This window comes from Triticum urartu, chromosome 7 (assembly GCF_003073215.2).
Source record: "Triticum urartu cultivar G1812 chromosome 7, Tu2.1, whole genome shotgun sequence".
In the NCBI taxonomy this organism is placed as follows: domain Eukaryota; kingdom Viridiplantae; phylum Streptophyta; class Magnoliopsida; order Poales; family Poaceae; genus Triticum; species Triticum urartu.
In genome coordinates this window covers 641,394,913-641,422,316 of record NC_053028.1, presented here as the reverse complement: position 1 = coordinate 641,422,316, position 27,404 = coordinate 641,394,913, and the positions used below count along the sequence as shown (strand labels likewise).

Genomic DNA, 27,404 nt, shown 5'->3' with positions numbered 1-27,404 from the left:
TTAGTTAGCGAACTATGTTGAACTACAAACAGATTGATGTATTTTTGTTGATTGCAAAATTAATGGAAAGAGATGTAAGCCCGGTTGAAAAAAAAACTGTTTAGATGCTTGATATCTTCGAAAATAAAAGTTTGTTTTATATTCTATTTATACAAATGTTTTACACCAATGATATACTTCCTCCATTTCATAATGTAGTGCGTCCGCATTTTTCAAGATTTAAGTTTTATCATAAATTTAACCAACGTGGGATGATGATAAAACTTAAATCTTAAAAAGACGCCAGCGCAATAAATTATGAAATGGAGGTCGTATGAGACAGGCTTTTAGGTCCCAGGCGTCGGGACACCCGGTTATCCTATACCTCCATGCAGATACAATGCCTAGAGTTTGTGCCATGTTCTGTGATAGTGTTTTGTTTAGCTGACCTAGTGAACAGTAATACGGCAGGCGTGGGTACTGTAGCTGATGCTAGGATTCTTGCTCTCTCTCCAGTCCGCACTAGAAAAAGTCAGATGGCAGATGCCGATACTGGTCAATTTATCTGACACTTCGTATACAAACAAAACGACCACCCGTGACATGAACTTTAGAGAGAAACATTTCTTGGAATCCAATTTTAAATTGAAAAGAGAACCAACCTTGCTTTTCTAGACAAGTGAGTGAGCGAGAACACTTTTTCTAATTGTCAGCGGGAACCTTATACAATGCATGCGCGTGAGAGGCGGAGAGTGTGTCAGGAGAGAAAGAGAGCGCGCGCTAAGGGCATGTTTGGATAACTGGTTAGCACCTGGCTCGCACCCGCCATGCAAATTCCAGTATGATTGGTTCCCTGCGTGGCCTACTCAGCATGGCCCGATCGATGCAAAAGGAGCCCTCTCAACTAGGACGTGGGGAATGTAGGAATCGGGTCTACGCAGGAGCCGGACAGCGACTGCATCCGCGCCTCGACCACAACCTCCCATATTTCCCTTTCCCCTCTCTCTCTCCGCAGGCATCGGATTGAGAACACCAAACCATCACCGCCGCCGCCCTCGGCGTCTGAACCCTCGCGTGCGCAGCTAGTAGGAGCTCCCTCGCCCGCTACTGGACCGATCTCCGTCGCACACGCTCCTCCACGCCCACACCGGCGACTCGCCTCCCCGCTTAGACTCGTCGGGTTCCACCACCGCCCCAATGCCGCCGAACTCCGTCGTAGCCGAGCGCACCTGGCCCTATGTATAAGCTCGTTGTAGCTCGCCACTCCACCCGCCATGTCGGTGTACAAAACTAGGGGCTCTTCTTTTGCCCCTTTTACTTGTGCACGGGCAGTCAGAGCCACGCGCCGCGGCCACACTTAGCAGGGCAGAGGAGAGAAGCCGGAGAGAAGCCGAAGCACAAGACAACCAAGGCGACGCCAAGACCAGAAGCGCGGGAGGGCAAGAGGGCAAGGTGGACTCCCTCGGCAAGATCCTTGCCGAGGCGGCCCCCCGCAGCCCCGGCAAGAGCCTTGCCGGGGCAACTTGCCCAACACCAGCAGAGCGAGCCATCCTTGAGCCCACAGGCTCCGACCCAAACAACTGCGTCGGAACCAAGGCTTGGGAGGCGCCTCTGTCGTGGCATGCAAATCTTCGTCAAGATCATAAACACAAGATCAGATGAGGATTAGAAGACGGCGACCCTCGGCAGGATCCTAGCCGAGGAAATCCACAAGACCCCCAGCAAGACCCTTGTCGGGGATGACAGCAACGCCACGGCAAGAGCCTTGCCGAGCTCCCGGCAAGACCCTTGCCGAGGGCATCAGCAGGGCCACCGCCAGGCCCGCATCAGCCAAGACTCCACCGCCGTTCGCATGCAGCTGCCAGCCCAACCAGCTGGGCAAACACCTGCGTGGCAACATGCAGCTTCCAGGCCAAATCAGCAAGCACGTACGTGGCGGCATGCAGATCTTCATGAAGGCCCTACCACCGCGCCACCTCAGCTACCTGCCTGCCTACATGGTGCTGCATGCATCGCTGGTCTGGGCGCGTGTCGAAGCAAGGCGAAGCGGCGACGGACGGGACGGGCCTCGTTCCCGTCCCCAATAAAGCTAATGGACACCTACGTAGCGCATTTAATGCACTTTGTCCCGTAATGTCGTGCGATAAGCTCGTGCACTGTGGGACTTTCCACCTCCTATGTGTCACGGTGGCAACCGCTTTTTCCTATAAAAGGAGGCCCGAGGCGACCAGTTGAGGGATTCGGCTTTTTGGCATGGCACAGCCACCGTAGCTAGTTCAAAAAGCTCAAGAACACTCAATACATCCAACAAAGCAGGACTAGTGTTTTACGCATCCTCGCAGCCCGAACCTGGGGTAAACGATCTATGAGCTAGCTCCTAAACCTGCTCTTCTCATGATCCCGCGTCCATCGACCATAGAAGGGATCCCAGTGATCCCATAGGTGTCGTTCCCACCGACAGCTTTGGCGCACCAGGTAGGGGAGGCGCAGTTGTGAGAATCTGGTCTAGCGGCCGGCTTAGCAGCTTCTCGTGGCCATGGCCGCCAGAGAATAAGACGACCAAGAGAATGATGCCGCCTGCAAGCACGAAGGACGCCGGTGCGGCGACAGGAAAGCTAAGTCATACGAAACCTTAAGCAATTTCCTTTTTATATATGAGGTTATTGTCCTCGAAGGTCCTGCCCTATGTATGAAAGCCTGCACGCAAAGGGGCCCTTCCGCAATTGGCAATGCCCTTGTTCTGTTTCGAGTCCGCTCAACAGCTCAAGCGCCCGCGTCGAGAGTGGCAGGGTAGCCTTTAGCAATTGGCAACGCTCTCGATTCTGACTCGAGTCAAGCTCGACAGTTCGAGCGGCCGCGTTGAGAGCGGTAAGGTGGTTCGCTCGGCAGCAAGCACACCCGGCAGGCCATTGGGGATCCGTCCTCAAGGTGCCGCCCTGGGTTTACGCGCCGGCAAGCCTACCCATTTAACATAGTGTAAACATAAAAAGGGAAGATCGAACAGAAAGATAACATGCATCGTACCAAAAGTGCTGCAGAGTTATATTACATCAATTGTTGTTGCGGTTCTAACTAAAGATAAAAATTGTCTTGGTCATGAACCTGCAGCGACAGTGGGAGACGGGGTGCCTAATCTCGACGCTGGCCCTCCACCCTCTCGATTTCACCGATGCGGCTGATGATGGGCTTGATACGCTCCTTGAGCGCCGCAAGGTCCAGACCCGCCGGCAAGCTGTCCAATGCGGCGTCGAAGTCGAGGTTGGGGTTCCAGTACGCCATCTTGGTGAGAACCTTGGTCATGGCACCCTGGCAAAGCCTCCGGGCCTCATTGGCCAGCGAGGCCGCCCGATTGGCACGAAGCCGCTCTAAGGCACCGACAACCCTCTCAAAAAACAGGGTCAGGCTGCAGTTGGCGCTCAAGTTCGGCTCCGGGGCATACCTCACATCCGGTATCCCCATGGTAGCTAGCTGTGTGGTGCCCTTGTCAGCAACGGCGGCGAGGCAATTGAGCCAGCGGTTCTCGCCCTCCACGTGCTCCTTGTGGGCGAGGGCGTCATCCTTCCGCAGATGCTTCTCGGTCTCCAGATTCTTGGTCAGGGTCTCCTCCTGAGCCTTACTCTCCGACAGCATCCCCTCGAGACCCTCCAGCTTCAGCTTGAGGTCTTTGATGGAGTTGTTGGCCTCGGAGAGCTCCCCAGCCCTGCTGAGGACCGTGCCCTGCGCCTCCGTCAGAGCGCTATTGAGCGTGTCTTCTCCTTGGACAACGTCAGGACCTAGTTTTTCAGCTCGTCCCGCTCCATCTCCAGCTCCTTCATCTTGTCGGCGTGAACCTGAGCCTGGGCATTGAGTGCCTCCCTATGCCTCTGCTCCAGCCCCTGGGTCCGCTCCATGACGAGCTTATCCACCTCCTCATCCTTGCCGCGGAGCATTGTGGCAAGCTTCTCCTCACGCGCGGCAAGGTCCTCCTCCTGGGAGTTCAGCGTGGCCTGGTGCTGGGAACGAGCGGCCTCGGCTGCGGCGGCCAAGCTCTCCGCCGTCTCCTGGGCCTTCTCAATGTCGGCCTGCTTCATGGTGAGCTCCACCTCGAGCTTGGCCAGCTCGCCTTGGGCGGCCTTCAGCTCCTCACAAGCTTGGCGGAACCAAGTCTGCGTCTCGGCGACACGTACCTTGAGGTCCGCCTCCGCCTTGTCCACTGCTGCCGCCCTAGACTTGGCCTTGTCCAGGCGGGCGCGGTGGAGTGCCTGGAGCTTTCGGAAGTTGGCGCCCATGGCATGGAGAAGACGCTCCTCCTGAGAACCATCTCCATCGGCGCTCGGCTCATCAACAACCTCGAGCCCGGCAGCGGCAAGCACCTCTTCGTCGAAGACCTCTCCCTCGATGGGCGCCCTGGAGCTCGACGACCCTGGGAGGTGGACGAAAAGGTCGTCGCTCACCCTCAGGTACCTGCCGGAGCCAGAGGCAGCGGAGGAGGAAGGCTGGTCATCAACCACCTCCTCCTTGGCAATGGGCTCGCCGGCCTCCCCGACAGGTCCCTTGCCGGCCTCCTCGGCAGTAGCCTTGCCGGGCTCCCCGGCAGCCCCCTTGGCGGCGTCCTAGGAAGCGCCCTGGGCGGCCTCCTCGGCGGTGATCTTCTCGGCCTTCATCGCGGCGCCCATGGCAACATCCTCGATGATGGTATCTATGTCCTCCGGATCCACCGAAGAAGGACCTGGATACCGAGAAGGGGATAAGGCGAAGCAAAGAACATAAAAGGAAAAGGCAGGGATGGAAGGCAAGTGGCTCACCCGTACCGGGCTGGGAAGCAGAGGTCCCCTCCCCGCCAACATCTGGCGCCAAGGTGGAGCCGCGGGCGCCCAAGTTCTCCTCCTCCTCCGTGTGCATGGGCTCAGTGCTTGGCGCCCTTGCCGGGGATGCCCCTCGGGGCGGCGTGGTTGACGGAAGAGGCGTGTTGGGGGTGGCCCTCTGTGGCTCCCCCTGCTGCTACCCTCCTCCTGCGATCACGGCAAGGTCAGCACCAAGGATCGTACCCCCGACACACGTTGGCGATGGGCGGGTGATGAGCTTACGATGGGGGTTGTGCCGGGGGCTGCTTTCCGGGCTGCTCACCACCACCAGTGGTGCGTTAAAGGTGCCCGCCGGGGGCTGGCCGCCCGCCGAAGACCTAGCCCTCTTCACCCTCTAGGCCAGTGTCTCCGTATCCCTGCCGAGATGAAGCCAAGTCAAGAAAAGAGATACGGCCCGGAGGGACGGAGATGACAAGAGCTGAAGCACTTACTCGTCCTCCGTTTCTTCTTCCGCTGCCTTCCTCTTCCTCCTCGGGCTGAGAGATCCAAGGTCGAAGAAGACCTCTGTGTCGTCACCTGCCGGAGGAGGGGAAGCAGGTGGAGTTGGGGAACACTTAGACGAAGAATAAGTAGATGCCTTCTTCTTCGCCATCGCGGCCTTCACCAACTTCTTCGCCGCCGTAGCCCTCGTTTGGCGCGCGGACGTCTCCTAGGCTTGCCGAGGTGGCATGGCCCTACCGGGCCGAACCAGCTCGTGGAGCTGGCCCATCGCAGGAATCGGTCTTTCCCCGCGGCTGGGGGCTCGATAGCTTCAGCCTCCTCCTCGGACGTCTCGTCATCGTCGTCTCCAATAAGAGGAGCCCCGGTGGTGGCGCTGCTGGCCTTCCCAGCGGACTCCGCCCACTGGGCGAGCTCCTTCTCTTCTGCGGCCGCCGCAGATTTGTCCTCCACGCCGCCGGCACTGCCGGCCTCCCTGGCGAGCTCCGCCTCCGCCGACCTGGCGGCGATGTGGTCCAGCTCTGCCTGGGTGGTGTCCTGGACGAGCCGTGGCTCCTCGCGGATGTACTTCTCCTTCAGGGTGTCAAAAAACTCCTGCACCCGCTCCTCTGGCAGCACGACCCAGTTTCGGACGGGGTCGTGTGCATTCTAGTCCGGCATCATGGCGATGATGTCGGTCTGGCGCGAGTTGTTGCTCAGCGGGACCACCCCCGCGGGCAACCCAAAGAAGGGCCCCTTGATGACCTTGCCGGCCTTCGCAGCCTTGTGGGACCTCTCGGCCTTGCCGTCGCGGTCCACATCGAGCTGGAAGAGCCGCTGGCAGAAGTGGGCGTGCGCCAACACGGAGAAGTTGTGGTCGAGGCCGGGGCAGAGTCGCATGATGTCCGCCGCGTTCATGAAGAGCCAGGCCGGCCTCCCCTTGTTATGCAGTGGAGCGATTCGGTGGCGGATGAAATCCGCCTCGATCATCTCAAGGGTGAGCCCGGCCTTGGTGAGGCGAAAAATCCTGGTGGTGGCGACCGTGAGCTTTGCCTCATCGGCATCGGCACTGCTCCAGTCGTTTCCATGAACCGGCGGTGCCTGGTGAACCCGACAGAACTCTTGTGGATCCTCCTCTTCAATCCAGCACCACCGGCCCCACCACTCCTCTTACCTCTCCTTCTGAGCGCCCTTTGGGTATGTCCCCTTGGACCTCGGGATCCAGCTGACACAACCGGAGATGGTGCCTCCCTTCTGGATCCGAGGGAAGAAGTAGTGGCGGAAGAGCTCCGTGTTGGGATGCACTCCGGCGAAGCCCTCACAGAGATGGGCGAAGAGAGCCATGCACGCCACGGCATTTGGTGTAAAATTCAGGAGGTGGAAGCCGAAGGTATGCATGATGTCATTGAAGAAATCGGAGAAGGGGGGGCAGAGGCCGCAAGATAAGTAATCCACAAAGAACGGATACCGATTCGGGGCGGCTTTGCCGCAGTTGGCAGGGATGACGCGTGTGGCAGGGTGCCCCGTCATCTCTCCCCCCGTCTTGACCCCCCACAGCGGCCTGAAGTTGTCCCGAAGGTGGGCCGCGTCGACCGTCGAGGGAAAGTAGGCGAGCTCCGTCCGCCGCGCCGCTAACTCATTCTCCGGCGGCTCCACCCCTCCGGCGTTCTTGGCCGCTCGCTTGCCCTTGCTAGTCTTTGGTGCCATGGCGGCTACGAGCGGTGGAAGGGAAAGGGCAGCGAAAGTGCAGCGGCGGCGAGCAGGGGCTTGAGGAGGAATAAGGAAGGAACGATGTCTCTGAGATTGGAAAAGACACGGGGGATAAGTGAGCAGCGTGCCCGCGGCCGTTTCCTTTTTTACGGGGAAGGCGCGGGCCGCCTCTTTACCACGATGTGACGCATGCGTGCGGAAACCGCCCCACGCATGACCCCCACATCACGCACGACCCTGCACGTCGTGCGTTCAAGGCAGATCATGGGGAAGCGCAGCGGACGAGAAGTTACTACGTAAAATCCGCCCCACCTGCCCGCGCACCGTTCTGGGCCTAGCCCAACAACGCGTCGCGCTTATGTATGGCCCATGCTCGGGGGCTCCTGTCGGTGTACAAAAGTAGGGGCTCTCCTTTTGACCCCTTTACTCGTGCACGGGCAGTCAGAGCCATGCGCCGCGGCCACACTTAGCAGGGCAGAGGAGGGAAGCTGGAAAGAAGCCGAAGCACAGGACAACCAAGGCGGCGCCAATACCAGAAGCGCAGGAGGGCAAGAGGGTGAGGTGGACTCCCTCGGCAAGATCCTTGCCGAGGCGGCCCCCCCGCAGCCCCGGCAAGAGCCTTGCCGGGGTAACTTGCCCAACACCAGCAGAGCGAGCCACCCTTGAGCCCACAGGCTCCGACCCAAACAACTGCGTCGGAACCAAGGCTAGGGAGCCACCTCTGTGGTGGCATGCAAATATTTGTCAAGATCATAAACACAATATCAGATGAGGATTAGAAGACGGCGACCCTCGGCAGGATCCTAGCCGAGGAAATCCACAAGACCCCCGGCAAGACCCTTTCCGGGGATGACAGCAACGCCATGGCAAAACTCTTCCTGGGCCACCGACAAGACCCTTGCCGAGGGCATCAGCAGGGCCACCGCCAGGCCCGCATCATCCAAGACTCCACCGCCGTTCGCATGCAGCTGCCAGCCCAACCAGCTGGGCAGGCACCTGTGTGGCAACATGCAGCTTCCAGGCCAAATCAGCAAGCACCTGCTTGGCGGCATGCAGATCTTCATTAAGGCCCTACCACCGCGCCACCTGAGCTGCCTACCTGCCTATATGGCGCTGCATGCATCGCTGGTCTGGGTGCGTGTCGAAGCGAGGCGAAGCGACGACGGACGGGACGGGCCTCGTTCCCATCCCCGATAAAGCTAATGGACACCTACCTAGCGCATTTAATGCACTTTGTCTCGTAATGTTGTGCGATAAGCTCGCGCACTGTAGGCCTTTCCACCTCCTGTGTCCCACTGTGGCAACCCCTTTTTCCTATAAAAGGAGGCCTGAGGCGACCAGGAGAGGGATTTGGCTTTTTGGGACGGCACAGCCACCACTACACCACAACACTTAATTGGGGGCAATTAATTGCCGGGAGAATTATGTGAATAAGGGCAAAAGATCTGCCGGGAAGCTTGTTACTGCCGGTAGAAGTACTTCAGGGCAGAAAACTGCCGGTACAACCTGATGAACAAGGGCCCATAAACTGCCGGTAATCATGTGCACATTAAAGGGCGCACTATCTGCCGGGATAACCAAACCATGGCCCATTAACTGCCGGGGACTGTATTTTGGCGGGCGACCAAAATGATATTGGGCCAAAGTCGCGCGGTAGCGAGGGAAGGCCCGCGAGAGGCGAAAATTTTGGCACCGAACGAAATATACACTCGGCCCCAATCTCCCAGACTCCTCTTCCAAATCGCCCCCAAATCGAGTCTTTTGTGCCCTCGCCGCTGCCCCCCAAACGCGATCTGCCATCGCCGCCGCCCCCAACCATCACCCCTCGCCACCGCTCCCAACCATCACCCTCGCCGCCGCCCCGCAACCACCGCCGCCGCCGACTACCCTCCACTCCGACCACTGCCGCAGTCGCCCCCAGCACCCCACCTTGGCGCCGCCGAGCACCAACTATCACGGATCTAAGCCCCCGCCTGCCGGCCCAGTTGCCGAGCCACTCAATCGCCGACCACCATCCTTGACCGAACGATCCATCGCCACGACCCTACTCCGCGAGCTTCCTTGCCCGAGCAGCAGTTGTCACCGGAGCATCGAGCGAGGCCGCCTCCTCTATGTGACTACGTCCTCTGCCCCAAGCAGCGGACCGTCCGTCCCCTCCTACGAGCAACCCTACCTCCTCAACGTCCTCTCCCTTGGTAACGCTAGCTCCTCTACTTCCTTTCCCCAACCTAGAACATTTGATAGGTTAGATTTCTTTGCTAACTTCTGTTTTTATTTAGTGTGTAGCAATTTTAGTCATGACTCATGAGATGCAGTGTATTGACCTGAAGCTTCGATTGTCTAAAATCTAGCCAGATATTCCATAATATTATTTGTATTCTTAGGTAATTTGCCGACCAGTACCACTGCCCTGTCTGTTGATTGCTCACATTGCTCATCTGATGGACATGGGCGCATTGGATAATTCGAATCCGTGGCAGCCCCTGTCGTTTGTGGGCCGTGCAGTGGGATTTCATGTTTGAAATTCGTCTTCTCTTTTTCCATCAATTTGGCTTGGAGATTCGTAGATGTTGATCCAGGGCACACGACCTACTGTGCGACGGCCGTGCTTGCGATGGGATGGCGTGAGCCCAGTCCCGTCACACCATACGCCGTCACGCCATAGTTGTTTACTTTTTTCTGAATTGTTCGGGCAATATATGAGATATTGGTGCTCATGTGAGTACCATTATATCCTGCTTAATTAGAGGTTCTTGTTTCCAAGAACAAGATTGTGCGTGTTGGTTAATGGAAGTTAAGTTGCTGCACACTTTAGCGTTTATAAGATACAATTTGCTTGGGTGGTTTCTAAGACGGACGTCGATATCATGTGAGTACCGCTCTATATATGTTTTAGGGATTCTTGTTTCCAAGCTGAAAGATTTTGGGCATTGATTTAGTGGAAATTTAGGTTTTGGCTAGTTGCACACTTTACAAGTTGTGTCAGATAGTAGCAAAGTCAGCTTACAAATAGAACTTCCATTTTTTTTACTGTCTACACCACTACACAGGATGTTTGTGTCTCCAGGAATAGAACTGCGGAACACCCTAAAATGGGGAAATACAGTAATAGATTTTGGTAGTCTCAGAATTCAGACATGCCATCAATAATTGATACACTTTCGTTTGTGATGAGCAGGTGTTGTTTGAGTATTACTAATTTGCAAGACTGATCATCAGAGCTAGCAGCAGTGAAAGTAAACTGCATCTTTCGATGAAGTTGACGACGACAGCTACGGATACAAAACGGGGAAAAAGAATACATTATGGAGACTATGCAATGCTTTCTATTTGCTAGAGACAACCTCCCCAACGACGTGTACCGTGAGTTTCTCAAGACCATGACCGAGGTTTGGAAAAACTGGTATGTATGTTCTGAATAAGTTGTCTCTATCAGATGTCGATATGGTTACCTTGTTGATCACATTCATACAAGTCCCAACTGCAGGGCTGACCCTGATGGTGAAATAAGGAACATCTGCCCTGAAAACTGCATAGAGACGGCGTTGAAGCTATTCTCGGGCTGGGCTACAGTTAAGCAGAGCTTCCTGAACTTTACTGAAGGCCATAGCCCCATCGAAGGCAATGACAATGTCGATGCTGATGTTGAAGCCGTTGTTGTGTACCCCTTGCTACATGAACCAATGGATTTTCTTTCCAGGTTGAAGGTGATGAAAAAAATCTCATGGTAGCTCCTTCTGTTCGCCTGTGGATGCTAACTTGATCTTTTTTCTCAGAACTAGGCCCAGTTCTAATTGATTGGCGGGTTCCCGGTGTGGTCTTTTACTTGCTATGTTGCGTCGCTTGAGGAAAGAGTGAGTAAAGATGCTGAAAGAAGGTGTCTGTAATTCTACTTGAATCATTGGCAGCAATTTTGTCTGGGTTGCTCCTTCTGTACTTACTAGAGTGGTTGTATTTACTACTGTATTGTGTATTCCAACTTCTATTTAATTAGGTTACTCTAGCTTAGCTCTTTTCATTTTCACAAGGTGGTATTTAATAATCTGTCTGGGTTTAGTGTCACCTATTGTAGGGCTCATTATCTACATCCTCTCCCTAGGCAGCACTGCCTCCTGTACTTCCTTGCCCCAACTGAGAGCATTTGTCAGGTGAGATGCATTTGCAAACTTCTACCCCTTTTTCTTCTGAGCAGTAACTAGAATGAGTTCAACAAGTTTTTAGTTTATGGCACTGCAGTTGTGAAGATAATGACTAAGTATCAAACATGTTCCCTAGAATGTACTGCTAGTATCTTTGACATCCTGTTTATGCTGAAGAGATCTTCCATGGCAGCAAAATGGATGCTACAACTACAAACTAAATTAGCGAAGCCTTGTAGGGGTACTAAATTCAAATCTTTGCGAAAAATGGTTTTTGTTCTGTGTCACTTATCTCCATTTATCGATCAATGGGAGAAAAGCAGCTAGCTAGAGAACCTCTTTCTGTCTCTTTTAGGGAAACTGGTCAAAAATGAACAAGAGATGAATAGATAAAGTTAGACACAGACAAACATATATTGATGGAGTAAAGCAATTAATAGAGTTTGCTTTTACCCGTTCAACAAAAATGCGACCTCAAGCAAGCTGAGGAGGTAAAGTAAGTGTGTCTCTTGGATATTGCTATGTTATACTCCCTCCGTTCACAAATATAAGGTATTCTGGATATTTCAATATGCACCACATACGGCCTAAACTGAGTGAACAAACACACTATAAAACGTGTCTGTATACACCCAATTCACAAAGAAGTTAAAACATCTTATATTTGTGAATGGAGGGTGTACTATTTATATGCATATTTCTCTTGGCCATTGTTATATGATATCATTTCTATTTTTCTTTTTGCTGCTTATTTGTTTTGGTTGATTTTTCACCTGTGAATATCATTTAGGACGTAACTTTCACCTTTTATTTTTTCTGGTTCTTCAATTTTGTTTTGTGCATTCTTTCTTTTATTATTCTAGGTTGAATCTATCGTATGACATCCGAAACTTCACTGATAAAATTAGTGTAATATGTTCCTTTGGGTGCACTTGGAGTGTACGGTTTTGTAAATCAAGTAACAATGGTACAGATTCTTGTGTTGCCATATTTGCCCATGGAAGATTTTTGTATGTGAAGTGCAAATAGTTTCTGCTTGATCTAATTATGTCTGTAATAATCATTACTTGTTGTGATGATTAAGTGTTGCACATTTAGAAGAATTTTATGCTAATGAGTTAAACTGCAACACATCGACATCTATAATATGTTGATTTAAAATCTGAGACGACAACACCAATTTTGAGTTTATGATTTGTTGCAGGTTGATGGAGGTTCGGAAGATCTACAAGTTGCTGTAGGTTTGTAAGATCTACATGTTGCTGGAAGTTTGTAAGATCTACAAGTTGTTGCTGGATGTTTGGAAGATCTACAAGTTAATGGAGTGATAATATATACATATGTAATATGCTTTGTTTGTTGAACCTTGAGACATTGAGTTTTACACTGCATTTTGGTGGTTGTTTCAGAACACAAGTCATTGTATGCTCATTTTGGTTGTGGCATGATTTCTTACATTTCCTTTGAGGCACAATGTCCTTGTATATGGTTGGTACATGCATGCATAAGAAACATATATTTTTGGTCTGTTTATTTTATTGAATGAGGCCTTGTGTAATTTGATTGAATTGTATGTATAAGTTGTGTGATCTGTCACGACTGTTTGAACACAATGATTTTGGATACTAAATTAGGGATATACTGCCCAGAACAATTGAGATTGCTTGTGAAAAACACGTCATGGCATATTACCTGCCAGGAAAATGTGCTTGTGCAGGCAGTTTCACTGCCAGTAAACTATAGTTCCTATGGTAGGATGAATCTGCCGGCAGATACAATGGCCGGGGCAGATAAACGCCGGGGATTGTTTATCTGCCGGGACAAGAAATCCCCGGCAGCCGTTGTCGTGGCAGTTCTATCTGCCGGGAGAATATCTGTCCTGGCAGTTTATCTGTCGTCTTAAGTGCGTTCTCCCGACAGATTATATGCCGTTGCATCGGTGTTGTGGTGTAGTGCACTGTAGCTAGTTCAAAAAGCTCAAGAACACTAAATACATCCACCAAAGCAGGACTAGGGTTTTACGCATCCTCGCAGCCCGAACCTGGGTAAACGATCCGTGTGCTAGCTCCTAAACCTGCTCTTCTCACGACCCTGCACCCGCCGACCATAGAAGGGATCCCAGTGATCCCATAGGTGTCATTCCCACCGACACGCCGTAGTAGTCGTAGTCTGCAAGTAGATCGAGTTTTAGTTTCTTCTGCGGTGATGCATGCCGATTTCGTCTGTAGTTTGAAGGATTTTCCTGTAGATCTAGCCGTAGATTCATCTATGTGCGGATTCTGTAGGATCTGTAAGTTCTAGAGTCGAAAGCACGAACTTCATCATGTAAATCAAAAGCATTATGAAATGTTCTGATTATTACCGCAGTGATTACGTAGATCTAATTAGTGCATGTTGTCTGGTTGCTTCAAGTGTAATTTCATCTCATTAAACACATCTTTTAGTGGAAAAAATGTTTCACAGAATTAAGCTCAAATGTAGCATACCAAACAACATACAACCCATTAACAGTCGCTACAATGGCGCCCTCTGGTTGCCTCCACGTGTCTTTTACTGTGCTGGTTTTACTGTGCAAAATGAGAGAGAAAAGAAACAGAAAATGCATCGATACAAGGACCAGCGATGGAAACCCCTAGACTATCATTTCCCCAGTCCCGCCGCCCCCCCCCCCCCCCTACCTCCAAGCCCCTGCTTCCGCACGTCATTCTTCTCCCGTCCTCGCGTCGTCGGTCTGGAGGCTAGAGCTCGCGGCCGACTCCCCCGTTCGCCATTTGCCACGCCTTCAGATCTGAACTCGCCCGCGATGACGGTGATTGGTGGATGAGAGCCGAGTCCTGAACGGGAAGCAGCGCCCGTCCCTGTCCCACTGCCGTTGGAGATGCAAGGATTGCATCGGCCATGCCGCAGCAGCTCGGTGGCTGCCACTGCTTCACATCCCCATCGAGTCGGCGAGTCGCCCTCTGTCGGGCCCATGGAATCGGCTCCCACGACTACAAGTTCTTCCTCGGCCTATTGTAAACCATGGTTCTTCTCAAGCGCGGGCTAAGGTGGCACCATGGCTCATGCCAAGGAGGCGGCAGCGACCTGCAAACCCTGCAAGCAGCAGTAACACGACATGTCTCCATCCATCCATTCCTTCCTATACGCCCTGAGAATTTTGACTGCCTTTTTTCTAGTATCCAGGCTGGTATTTCTCCAGGGCGTAGCTGGACTCCCCTCCCAGGATCTCACTCCACCACGGGGCCTTCCTGCTGCGAGTCTCTCTGGACGGGAGCTACAACGCCCGTCTCCATCTCACCTTAGTCAAGGTACAATTTCGACTATGTTCTTAAACCATTGTTCTTTTCATGTACTAGGAGTGGTAGCAGCATATAGTCTTTCTTCTATACGTTATATGAAATCTGAAAGAGCATACCAATTACGAGAATTGTAAAGACACAGTGAATAAAAAGAAAAGTAACCATCAGCGTCACACCAAGGTATTCAAGTAGGGAAGCATAGGTCTGACCATTATGATTTACCAGCCATCTGACTAGGTAGAAAGAACCTACCAATACGACTTTGACCACCCTGAAGTAAAACAAGTTCAAGATTATAGAAGTTTCTTAGTATTCCTAGATTGCATTATAGGTCGTATCAATTTTCTCTGATGTGTAGGACTTTACCTCTGTTTATATAGATATGTATAGAACTTGGAAAGGACTTGCGAGCTGGGAGAATTTGGGAAAGGACGTTGGGAAGATAACCAGGTTTTCAGTTGTGGAGGAACATGACAATTTGAACCAACTAGTAAGATATAAATTTAGTTTCTCTTTAGTTCTTTTGTACGTTTATAGAAATAATGACTTATGCATTGGAAATTGCATGTCTTTATTCAGAGATGCAAGGGCATGCTTCACATGGATTCATACACAATAAAATTTGGGAATAAATGGTTTTACCTGCCGATGGCATCAGAGGAGCAGCTGCAAGCGCCGAGTGAGTAATTTTCCTTTTGCTCGCATGTGTCATGTGGTCACTTGAAACGGAGTACTAGCTCTGCTTGCAAGTGTTAGAACTTCAGGTTTTTGGCTGAACATTCAATTGTGGCCCAATTTTATTGATCCTCATGATTTGGAGATCCAGTCTGCCTTGTCAGTTTGGAATCATAAGATGCATGCACGCTGCAACCTTCCTGCTTATCAATTCCTCATGGTCAGCTCTTCTGAACATATTCCTCATGATAGAAATGGCTGGTATACATGCCGGCGCGCCCATCCGTGTGTTCAAGACTGGCTGATTCACACCATGGCTGGTATACATGCTGGGATGCCTCTCCCTTCTGAATCATAATTTCATGAAATGTTGTCAAATGCAAATAGTCAGTGTATATTATTTGGCTATTTAATTTTCACACACATTTTCTTATTGATCTATCCAGTCATAAGAGCAGGTATATTTGTATGAGCATCAGATTGTACTAACATTTATGGAAGGGACAATGTTTTAAATTTCTCAAGAAATTAATTTTTATGCATAGGCCATTGAAATAGTACCATGATCTGAATTTTTATTAGCAATCACATGTTATACCTTGATGCAAGTTTGGGAGGGTTGAAGCTATTGGATCTAGACGAGCTCCTCATGTTCCAGATTGCCATGGATAAATTGTTCCATGTATTCGTGCAGATGTGTACACACAAGCTGACCAAACACAAGCTAACCAAAAAGAGCAAAAAAGGGGTGCACACAACATGTCCGCTGGTTAATAACAAGTGAGCAGGGGTGCGGTTTATCTTTGTATGTAATGTACTATGTATCTGATGGTAATTACATGGGTACACTCTTTCAAGGTCTTGGCATGGTTTGTTAATGCTTGGGTGATTTCTCAGGTCAAGAGGGGGCTATCCAAGGACGAGAAAGCTGGGAAGCTCGCATTGCAGCTTTGGCTTAAGCTATGAGCACTTTTTCGTCAGAGAAACTGTAGTTTGATGTTTTGGCCAAGCAATGGGCTGTTGTACCACAATGGTGTTCCTAATTGTTCGCTCTTCCATATAGAAGCTCTGAAACAAAATGAGATGGCCTGAAATTAAGGGTAATGCTTTTGATATCTTGAGAAAACATATTCATGGAATATAAGTAGAAGGTAGACTGTAGACTGATCATTACTATCTTGTACTCCTCCGGCCTTTTTTACTCTGCATATAAGGATTGTCTGAAGTCAAACTTCGTAAAGTTTGATCATATTTATATAAAATAATATTAACATATGTAATGCTAAATTTATACAATATGAAAATTAAAGTCACGACGCATCCAATGTTGTTGATTTCACATTCTAAATGTTTGTATATTTTTCTATAAATTTGGTCAAGGTTTACGAGGTTTGACTTCAAACAAATCTTCTATGCGAACTAAAAAGGACCGGAGGGAGTACATATACAGTTAAACCAGCTGCTCCGAGAGGGGATGTTCAGGATAATGACGGCGAGGAGCAAGTCGGCATTTGTGATGCTTCGCCGGAGCTATTCCAGCTCTTCCAAAGGCACAAGGAGAGCCTAAAGTCAGGGTACGTTCAATCGAGTACACTTGTTTCTCCAAGAATTTGTATAGTCATTAGAAGTCCAAAGAACGAGTCAAGCCAAAGATATGAAATGGAACACATTTGCGCACAGGGAAGCGTGTCAGGCTGTCCTACGAGAAGAAGGTCGCACAACTGAGGATTCAGGACGACAACAGTGTGGAGCTGTTCGCCATCGAGAGGACCAAGGCTGCCATCAGGGACATCCGGACCAAGCTCAACATCTCCCTTGCCTCCGTCAACACCGGCGACCGACTCTACAAGCATGATGAATGCTGCCATCGCTTGCTTTTGAGCACCTACAAGTTACCCTGTTGCATGTAATCTCTAAGACTGCCACTCATCAGTCTTGCATGCGCCTGTTAATACCAGGGCTATAACAATTTTTATGTGTATATACTCAGTTCTGCTTTTCCCCCCTCTGTTTTAATTGAATTCCTTCATAAAGCAAGTTGATTAGTACATAGAGCAGCATGAAAGGTACGAGTCTACCTAGCAACGCCCAAGCTTCCGCTCAGGCGGCGCGCCACGGGCGCGCCCCAACCACCAGTCTCTTATATATTGCATCTCTTGTGCACTCATAGCGTACATCCCATCAAACATACATCTGAATTCATCTTTACACTAGCTCAACCAGGCTAAGCTCACCCAGGATCCCCCATGCGATGCAGGCTAAAGCTACCCGGGCTACCAAACACCCCTTAAGAGAAAAGCCTGCAATATACCTGGCCATGGGCAGCCCGGCCCGGAAGACCCGAAAAGCCCGACCGAACCTTGCCCACGGGCCAAGCCTGGGCCTAGATTTTGAGCTTAATGGCCGGGCCAGGCTCAGGCCCGTCGTATTTGCAGTTTAGGGAAGAGACCCGGCCCGAGGCCCGATGGACTCTTTGACTGATGGGTCGGGCTTGGGCCTGATTTTTAGGCCTGACAGCCTGGCTGGGCCAGGCTCGGGCCTAGGTTTTCTATGTTGGGCTTTGGTAGGCCTGGCCCGATGCCCGTCCCGGCCTGATGGATGGCCAGGTATAGCCTGTGAGAAAGAAAGAATGAGGTGAGAGAGAGAGACTGCGCATGCATGTCCAACAATGGAGAGAGCATACTGTCACGTGGAAACGAAACATCCTATACAGAAACTGCACTATCGGGGATATACCCCGCGGCGTAACCCGGCCGGACTTGGTGATTCACTGGCGACCCGCCCTGACCTGGCGGTTTACAAGCAACCCACCGGAACATTATGACACACTGGTGACCCGGCGGACGGGTCAGACGGATGACAAGGCCCAATGCCTAGAAGGCCGGTTCATGTTAATGGTGGGCCGGTTTATGAGGAAAGCACAAGGAATATTTCCTTACAAAGGAAGTGAGACTAGGAATCCACTTGTAATAGAGTAATCCTAATCCAACTAGGACTAGTCATGTAAACCGCCCCTTCAACATATATAAGGAGGGGCATGGCTCCCCAAAGAAGGAAAAAAAGAAGATAATAGCCAAGGCTGGACGCAACTAGAGGAGAGCCGGTTTACCGGCGACTCCCTCATGAGCATAATGAGACCTAGCCACAAACAACATGTAGGGCTATTCCGGATGATGTTTCCCGGGGCCCGAAATTGTCTAAATCCTTGTCTTGTGTGATGATCCGCCTCGCGTCTCTCGTCCCGATCAACCCCTCTCAAGCTATCACATAGATGCGCTGGCCTCGGGACTAAGTCCTGACACTAAGGACATCTCCCGTGACAAAACCACGACAGTTGGCACCCACCGTGGAGCCTGCACACGGTGGTGTTGAATTCTGGAGGGCGCTATCACAGGGATTGGAAGCTCCGTCCGGCTTATTGAATAAGTTCCGGCCGGTTCGTCGGAGAGTTCCAGCCAGCTCGCCGAAAAAGTTCCATCAGGCTCATCGAAAGGTTCCGCCAGCTCGTCGGAAAGTTCCGGCCGGATCATTGGAAAGTTCTGACCGCCTCGATGCAAGTTCCGGTCGCTTCGATGAAAAGTTCTGTCCGAATCATCAAAGGGTTGCAACTGAATCACCAAAAGGTTTCGTCCGAGTCGATAAAGAGTTCTGACCTAGATTATGAAAAAAAGAGTTCCAGACGGATTATCAAGAGGTTCCGGTTCAAAAGTTCTGGATTATCAAAAGTTCCGGCCGGATTATCAAGAGGTTCAAGTTCAAAAGTTCCGGATTATCAAAAGTTCCGGCCGAATTATCAAGAAGTTCCGGTTCCAGAAATTCCGGCTGAAAAAAGTTGCTGCCGGGTTATGTGGAGACCTCAGGCACTAGAAGACACAGAACCAATCAACTCTTCTTTCAAAAGCAAAAGCAGCACTATGCATTATCCAGCGGCAGCATCCGGCAAAAAACACCAGGTGTTATTTTTCCTATGTATTTTATCAGTACATGTTAATTCATCCGACAACAATTACTCTAGTCTGTAATGTTTTTACGCTGGGAAACTATTAAAAAAAGGGGTGGGGGTATACCGCGGATGCATGTTCGGCTGTGCCGCACGGATCCACGGACAGGCCTGTCATGGTCCGGTTTACATCAACGTGTCGGCCGACTCGCCCGTCCGCGCCGCATTACAGTGCCATAGACGACTCGTCCACCCGCCCTCACGACCGGTTCACGCGTCCGCATCGGCTTACAATCAGGAGGAGAATTTGCTCGTCCGCACCGGCTTTTAAATGCCGCTAACGATTCATCTGTCTGCTCCCGCGGCTGATTCGCCCGTGAGGGATTTCAGTTTCACATAGTGATCATCAACTTCATGGCGGATTATTTTTCGGCCTAAACACATCACGTGATGTCCATCTAAAATATATTTTATTAGCACTTATTATTTTTCTCAAAGATCAGTTTATTTTTGCCTTGGTCTGCAATATTGTTTATGCAGGACAATTATTCACTGCAAAAGCTATGGCTGTGTCATGGATGTATAACTCGCACCACCATTATAATGTGCTAGTATCTTACCATGCCATCAAGATTGATGAATATATGTGCAAGCCGTCATTCTGCAGACCGGTTTACATTAATATGATGTGGCTAACTCGCCCGTCCACGCCGGTTTACAACGCCGCGGCCGATTCATGTGTCTGTGCCGCCTCTGAATCCACGGTCGTCCTTGTCATCCGTCTCTTGCGGCCTGGTCTACATTAACATACCGGGCCGCACCTGTTTGCATGAGCTGTTTATTGAGTATGAGCAAGTCACATCTTGGATAGCCCGGTTTTCTTTCAACAAAATGAAGGCAAAGTATCATATACTATCAACCGCTGTCTGCACTGAGTGGCTCAATGGGCAGGCGCACAAGTCGCCGCCACTATGGTTTGGTTAAACTTTAAATAGCCAGTTGGAAGGAACCATTGGCCAAGTTGCTGACATGGCTCATATGGGATCATTTATAACCCGCCGCAGTCACCTCAACCTTCTATGGACTCACATCGTGCTATCAACACCAATGATATACAACTTATGCCGGTTTATATCACGGTCAAATATGGAGAATCTTAAGCCAACTCCTCAAGTCACCTTGAGACTCGGGGGCTACGATGACATGACTCAGCAAATCTTGCCGGTTTCAGCAAATTTAAGAACCCAGGACGATGGAGGGATAACCCGGTCCCGGAGGCTATTGTTATATTGATGAAAATTTAAAGACCGTCAGAAAAATTCCGGCTTAGAAAGTATATAACAGTTACAAAATCCCGGTGTTGTGGGAATGATTCCGACAATAATAAGGTATAGGGTAACGGAGCATGATCTATCGAGATGCATATGGGTGACACGGTGGTTTTAGCGAGTTCGGGCCTCTCACGGTGGAGATAACAACCCTACGTCTCATGCTCCGGAGAGGCTTTGTTTTATCTTAGTGTATATCCGGAGATTACAATGAGAGGAGAACGGATCCCCGTAGTCCTGTGACTAATGGTGAAAAAGAGAAAGAGATGGAAGAAAAAATCCCCTTAGTCTAGTGGTGGGGGTGGCTTATATAGAGTGCGCCACCCCCTCACCTCCTATATTACAAAGTGGGGCATGAATGCCATAATGCCAGCCCACTACCAAGCCCTCACTATGAGAATGATGCCGACTGCTTTGATGCCTGCTGGTCTTCGTATATCCGAGTGAGTCGTACGGTCGAGTGGTGAACTGTCATCGAGTGGATGGTATGCTGCTTTGTCGAGTGGATAGTATGTCTGTATGAAATTTATCTGGACCCACATGTTGTGTGGACCCCATGCTTCATGATATTTCGACCCTTCCTGGGCCTACCTGTTATGTGTATCCCCAACATTAGCCCCCGAATCGATTGTGATTTTGCAGAACAAGTTTGTGAAAGACACAATTTGGTCCGAGTGGTTACGGAAATACTCGGCACATGTCGTCGTGCTTTCAGACAACCAAGGTTTGAACAAAATCTCAATGGATTCCGGCACTGCGCTTCCTGACTGATCGGGGTCAGTGCCCGCGTGGAGCAATTTGGCGACATTGGTTCATCTCTCAGAAGAGGTTAACTCTTGATCAAAGTATGGGTGCATCATTAAATCCGGGCAACATGATTGACGCATGGACTATTCTCTCGGAGAGATGCCATTCTTTATCCCGGGGGAACGTCAATACGAGTCGGTTCTGGATCCAAACGTGTGAGTTTCACGCTTTGAGTCCTAGAAGAAGGCTCAAAACAGGTCCAACAGAGGAGCGTTAAACTCACCTTATAGGATTTTTTTGTAGTTTGACGGGAGTCTTTAGAACTTGTTTGTTTGTTGTTCATCACTCGGACTGGTCAGGCCGTACCGTGTGGAGATTACTCCAGTGGGGGCACACTGAGTGCACCCACTGGGTGTAGTCCCTGAGACCGCCGTCGACTGTAGGCAGTCGACGGGGGTCTGAGAAAACTAAAAATCTTCTTAGCTAGTACCGAACTTGTTCCTCTCCGACTCAGAGGTCGAGTAGTACTTGAGGATCCGGTATTGGTCTAGCTTGTTTCTCCTCGACTCAGAAGTCGAGTAATACTTGAGTGATCTGGAGCTGGTCTTGACCGAGCAAGAATGTTTCTTTCTGAGTTCTCTTCCAGTGGGGGCACGCTGAGTGCACCCACTGGGTGTAGTCCCCGAGCCTCTGTCAGACTAGATGAGTCGGGCAGAGGGTTAAAGTCTCCTGGTAAACCTCCATGCAGTCGACACGGTAAATATCTTTTTGGCTGAAATTGAGTGAATCGGATGCATCTTCGGACGCTTGACATGGTAAATAAGCTCGGCCTGAGCTGAGTCAGTTGGACTGATCTTCGTGCACTCGGCACGGAATAAATTCAACCTGGAACTCGGTCAGGCAGGTGAATCTTCGTGCTCTCGGCACGGTGAATGAACTCGGCTTTGAAACTGCCGACTGTAGAAAAAAGCTGGACACTCCAGGGAGTGGTCCTTCCAGTAGTACTTCTTATATTGACCGTTAGATTTTGCGTCAAAGGGGTATTTGTCCGAGTGGACGTGCTTCCCGACTGATCGGGGTATGTTGACTGCAAGGAAAATTTTGGTGGCACTTGTATGTATGGTCAGAAAGATATTCCTGATGTGATCAATGGGTTGATCGAATGGGCGTAACCCCTGAGGACAACATGGACAACGGCTATGCGTAGCCCCCGAGTGATGTTTGAAAGAGGTAAGCTTGCTACAGAGTGTGATATGAGGTTTGATCATATGAGTAACTTAGTCGTTCCCGTGATGGGGGTGTAGAGGTAAAGACATGTCCAACTGATGGTGACGCGCGAGGTGGACGAGGGGCGATGATGTGTACAACCGAGTGATGATGCGCGGTCGGTCGAGTGGTGAAGACGTGCACAACTGAGTGGCGACGCGTGGAGCGGCCGAGTCATCACTCGGTTGTATGAGGTGGTCGAATGATGAAGACGTGCACAACTGAGTGGCAACGCGCGGGGCGGCCGAGTGGTGAAGATGTGCACAACCGAGTGGCGATGCGCGGGACGGCCGAGTGAGGATGCACGGGGTGGCCGAGTGAAGGACTACGTGTCCAGCCAAGTGGTGATGCGCGGGGTGGCCGAGTGACGACGCGCGGCGTGGCCAAGTGACGACACGCGGGGCAGCCGAGTGAAAGATTGCGTGTCTAGCCAAGTGGTTGAAATTGTCTTCGAAGGAGTTAGCCGAATGCTTTCGAAGCTAATGTAGTGACGAGGTCGGTGTAGTGTGGTTGCGACGCAACATGACCGGCGTGACAACTGAGTCTGGGTAGAAATGAAGATGGCGCGCAGAGCGTCTAGGTGATTATAAAACTTGTCAAAGTGGCGGATCAGATGCACTTGTTGAAGTGAAGGATTTGACTGGTGATGAAGTACTCGACCACTCAGGAGAGTGTCATTCCAAATGAGATGCAGCCCCCGAGTGCGGCGTAGCCCCCGAGCGTACTACAGTCTTCGACAACAGACACATTGGAATACGAGAAATATAGTTTTGAATGCATGATTTCCAATTCATCAAGTTGGACTCGGGTAAAGATGAGGAGAAGCTTCCGAGTGATGCTTGAAAGAGGTAAACTCACAAAGAAGTGAAGTGTGAAGTTTAATTATAAAAGGGACTTATCTGTCTCATGCCTGACGAGGTCTATATCATTGATATGATGAAGAGGATTCCACAGAGGGGTTGGTCGGATGTGTTTGAAGTCAACAGAGCGACAATGTCAGTGTTGTGGTGTGCTAGAACCGGTACGCCGACCGAGTCTGGGCAGCGATGAAGTTGGCGCATAGGACCGTCGAGTGATTGCATAACTTGTGTAAAAAATGGCACAAGCCAACGAAATAATCTCTCGAGGAAATTTGATGTGTGTTGAAATGATTTGTGTGAATAACACCCATAGACACCCGCTGGGAGTGCAAGGGGCTTGCTGGTTGACCAGCAAGAGTGTGAAAGAGCGAAGGATCCGTTCAAACTTGTCAAAGTGCTGGCTCAAATAAAACAGAAGTGTAGTGTTTCGACTGAGTTGCAGCCCCGGAGGACCGATGCAAACTCCAAATGAAGAACACATGGTGTTCGTGAATGATGTATGCGAAAGAATGGAAGTTGGACTCGGGTGAAAATAAGCAGCCGAGCATAGAGGTACACTTGGTGGCGTGGCCTCCGAGTGAATGTGATGTGTGAATACCAGGATACTTGGGAATGCGGAAATAATAGAATGTAGTCCATGTAGAATAACTTAGCTGTCTGAAGGTGCGCGAGTGGCCGAGTGGTGAAGATGTGTTCAACCGATGGCGATGCGAGGGGCGACCGATTGATGTAGATGTGTCCAACCGAGTGCCGACGCATGGGGCGGCCGAGTGTTGATGAGGTGACCAACCGAGTGGCGACGTGCGGAGCAGCCGAGCGGTGATGAGGTGACCAACCGAGTGGCGACGCGCGGGGCGGCCGAGTGGTGATGAGGTGACCAACCCAAAGACGACGCACGGAGCAGCTGAATGGTTATGAGGTGACCAACCGAGTGGCGACGCGTGGAGTGGCCGAGTGGTGATGAGGTGACCAACCGACGGCGACGCGCGAGGCGGCCGAGTGATGATGAGGTGATCTACCGATGGCGACGCGCGGAGCGGCCGAGTGGTGATGAAGTGACCAATCGATGGCGACGCGCGGGGCGGTCGAGTGGTGATGAGGTGACCAACCGATGGCGACGCAACGAGCAGCCGAATGGTTATGAGGTGACCAACCGAGTGGCGACGTGCGAGGCGGCCGAGTGATGATGAGGTGACCAACCGAGTGGCGACGGGCTGGGCGGCCGAGTGGTGATGAGGTGACCAACCGATGGCGATGCGCCGAGCGGCCAAATGGTCATGAGGTGACCAACCGAGTGACGACGCGCGGCGCGGTCGAGTGGTGATGAGGTGACCAACCGAGTGGCGAGGCGCGGGGCGGTCGAGTGGTGATGAGGTGACCAACCGATAGCGACGCGCGGGGCGGCCAAGTGGTGATGAGGTGACCAACCGATGGCGACACACGGAGCGGCCGAATGGTTATGAGGTGACCAACTGATGGCGACGCGCGGGGCGGCCGAGTGGTGATGAGGTGACCAACCAACGACGACGCGCGAGGCGGCCGAGTGGTGATGAGGTGACCAACCGAGGGGCGACGCACGGGGCGGCCGACTGGTGATGAGGTGACCAACCGATGGCGACGCGCGGGGCGGTCGAGTGGTGATGAGGTGACCAATCGAGGGGCGACGCATAGGGCGGCCGAATGGTTATGAGGTGACCAACCGAGTGGCGATACGCGAAGCGGTCGAGTGGTGACGAGGTGACCAACCGAGTGCCGTCGCGTGGGGCGGCCGAGTGGTGATGAGGTGACCAACCGACGGGCGACACACAGGGCGGCCGAATGGTGATGAGGTGACTAAGTGATGGCGACGCGCGGGGCGGCCGAGTGGTGATGAGGTGACCAACCGATGGCGACGCGCGGGCGGCCAAGTGGTGATGAGGTGATCAACGGAGTGGCGACGCGCAGGGTGGCCGAGTAGTGATGAGGTGACCAACCAAGTGGCGACGCGCTGGGCGACCGAGTGGTGATGAGGTGACCAACCGAGTGGCGACGCGCGGGGCGGCCGAGTGGTTATGAGGTGACCAACCGATGGCAACGCGTGGAGCGGTCGAGTGGTTATGAGGTAACCAACCGATGACGACGTGCAGGCGAACGAGTGGTTATGAGGTGACCAACCGATGGCAAGCTGATGAAGATGTGCCCATCTTAGCGGCGACGCACGGGGCAGTCAAGCAGGCAAGTTGATGAAGACGTGTCCAATTTAATGGCGACGCGCGGGGCGTCCAAACGGACAGGTTGATGAGAGTGAAGTAGCGTGTCCCGTGAAGTAACGATATGCGGGGCATGCGTGTAAAATAGACGTGTTCCATGGAGTAATGTGTGAAATAGACGCGTCCCGCAAAGTGACGATGCGTGGGGCAGCCGAGTGCTATGCACGGGACGAAAGAGTAGTGTATACACGTCCGAGTGGGTGACATCCGACTGACGACAACACGTGGGTGGCCGAGTCACTGCACGTATATTGTCTGGATGCAAAGAGTTAGCCTGCAGGTCAGTAGTTTGAGTGCGAGCTTTATCTGAATAAACATGAACGTTTAGTTATATGTGAATATCAAAAACTTATCTATATGTCGTTGTGTTAGTCGCTCCAAACGAAACGTCTGTCCGAGTGAACTGCTGTTTGGGACCATGACAGACGAGTGACCCTGCAAGTTAGTACCATGTATAGCCACGTATATTGTTTCCTGGATCAGAACGCCCCTGCCAGCTAGCAAGCTAGAAAGTACATCCACGAAATTAATGGCGGGCCGTTGCACATGCATGCATGCACCAATTACTGGCGCGGGAGTAGCGGAGTTTTTGGCTGTAGTAATTAGGAAACTGACGCTGGAAATACTCACCTGATGAGCCATTTAATGAGGCAATTACCTTAGCGAAACGGTCAGCCCACATTCCTCCGTTTCCTTTTTCTGTATGACGAGGAGGAGGCCCGATGCCGGTGGGCTGCGCTTGCATGCGGCTAACGCACCATACGGACGAGCGGGACGAGTGATTGACAGGGTTGGTCCCCTGCTCCCGAACAACGAGTGCAGCTACGGAACTCGGAAACACCGCCAGAGGTGCCGATCCGGTGCGTCGATCCGGCGCGGATGGACGCACCAGAGGCCTGGGGGTCGTGGAGCAGCCGAGCGCCCGCGTCACCGGAGTGACTGCTGAACGCTTGCGGTCGCCGCAGCCGGCGGACGGTTGGGTTGAGCTCAACGAAGAAGAGGAAGTGGGAGGTGTGCTGGTGGCCGCCCCGGTTGGTCCGGTCGAGCGGGCGATTCGTCCCACCCTCAGTGTCTTTTGTGGCGTCGAGGTCGTCGCCCGTGGAGTCGAGGTAGTGGGGCAGGTCGTCGGCATCCATGAAGGCGGCATCGCCGGAGTGCTCGGCGAAGAGGAGCCACACACTCGAGGTAGCGGCGCAGGTCGTCGGCACCCATGGAGGCGGCACCGCCGGAGTGCTCGGCGAAGAGGAGCCGCACACTGCCCGGTGGCCGCGCGTCTGTCCAGTGGTACCGGCCTTCGAAGATGAGGCCCGCACTTGATCGACGCGTTTGTGAACGGTCGTGTACACTCGCAGTGTCGGGTGGAGATGTATCTTCTCCTCCCTTTTTGCGGTGCCTCAGTTGTTCGTATGAACTGCATGAACAGGACATTAGATGAATGAAAAACCATGTGCAGCATGGCTCGATAGACGCCATGCCCCAAGGTGGGCGCCAACTGTCATGGGAACGATTTCGACAATAAAAAGGTATAGGGCAACGGAGCATGATCTATCGAGATGCATATGAGTGACACGGTGGTTTTAGCGAGTTCGGGCCTCTCACGGTGGAGATAACAACCCTACGTCTCGTGCTCTGGAGAGGCTTTGTTTTATCTTAGTGTATATCCGGAGATTACAATGAGAGGAGAATGGATCCCCATAGTCCTGAGACTAATGATGAAAAAGAGAAAGAGATGGAAGAAAAAAGCCCCTTAGTCTAGTGGTGGGGGTGGCTTATATAGAATGCGCCACCCCCTCACCTCCCATATTACAAAGTGGGGCGTGAATGCCATAATGTCAGCCCACTACCAAGCCCTCACTATGAGAATGATGCCAACTGCTTTGATGCCTCCTGGTCTTCGTATATCTGAGTGAGTCGTACGGTTGAGTGGTGAACTGTCATCCGAGTGGATGGT

General features: G+C 51.6%; 2 long non-coding RNA genes across 4 annotated transcripts; both read left to right on the top strand.

The window, feature by feature from the left end:
- The first annotated feature begins 8,695 nt into the window (after positions 1 to 8,695).
- On the top strand, positions 8,696 to 12,627 carry LOC125524902. Of its 3 annotated transcripts, XR_007291039.1 has the most exons (6): positions 8,696 to 9,145; positions 10,129 to 10,353; positions 10,438 to 10,657; positions 10,727 to 10,804; positions 11,008 to 11,098; positions 12,294 to 12,627. It is a non-coding gene; the product is annotated as an uncharacterized LOC125524902 (long non-coding RNA). The 3 variants fall into 3 exon arrangements; XR_007291038.1 differs by having other exon boundaries at positions 10,727 to 11,098; XR_007291040.1 differs by having other exon boundaries at positions 10,426 to 10,657; positions 10,727 to 11,098.
- A 1,172-nt stretch (positions 12,628 to 13,799) lies between these two features.
- LOC125523659 lies at positions 13,800 to 16,283 on the top strand. The gene is made up of 4 exons (XR_007290337.1): positions 13,800 to 14,397; positions 14,769 to 14,878; positions 14,968 to 15,843; positions 15,961 to 16,283. It is a non-coding gene; the product is annotated as an uncharacterized LOC125523659 (long non-coding RNA).
- Positions 16,284 to 27,404: the final 11,121 nt, after the last annotated feature.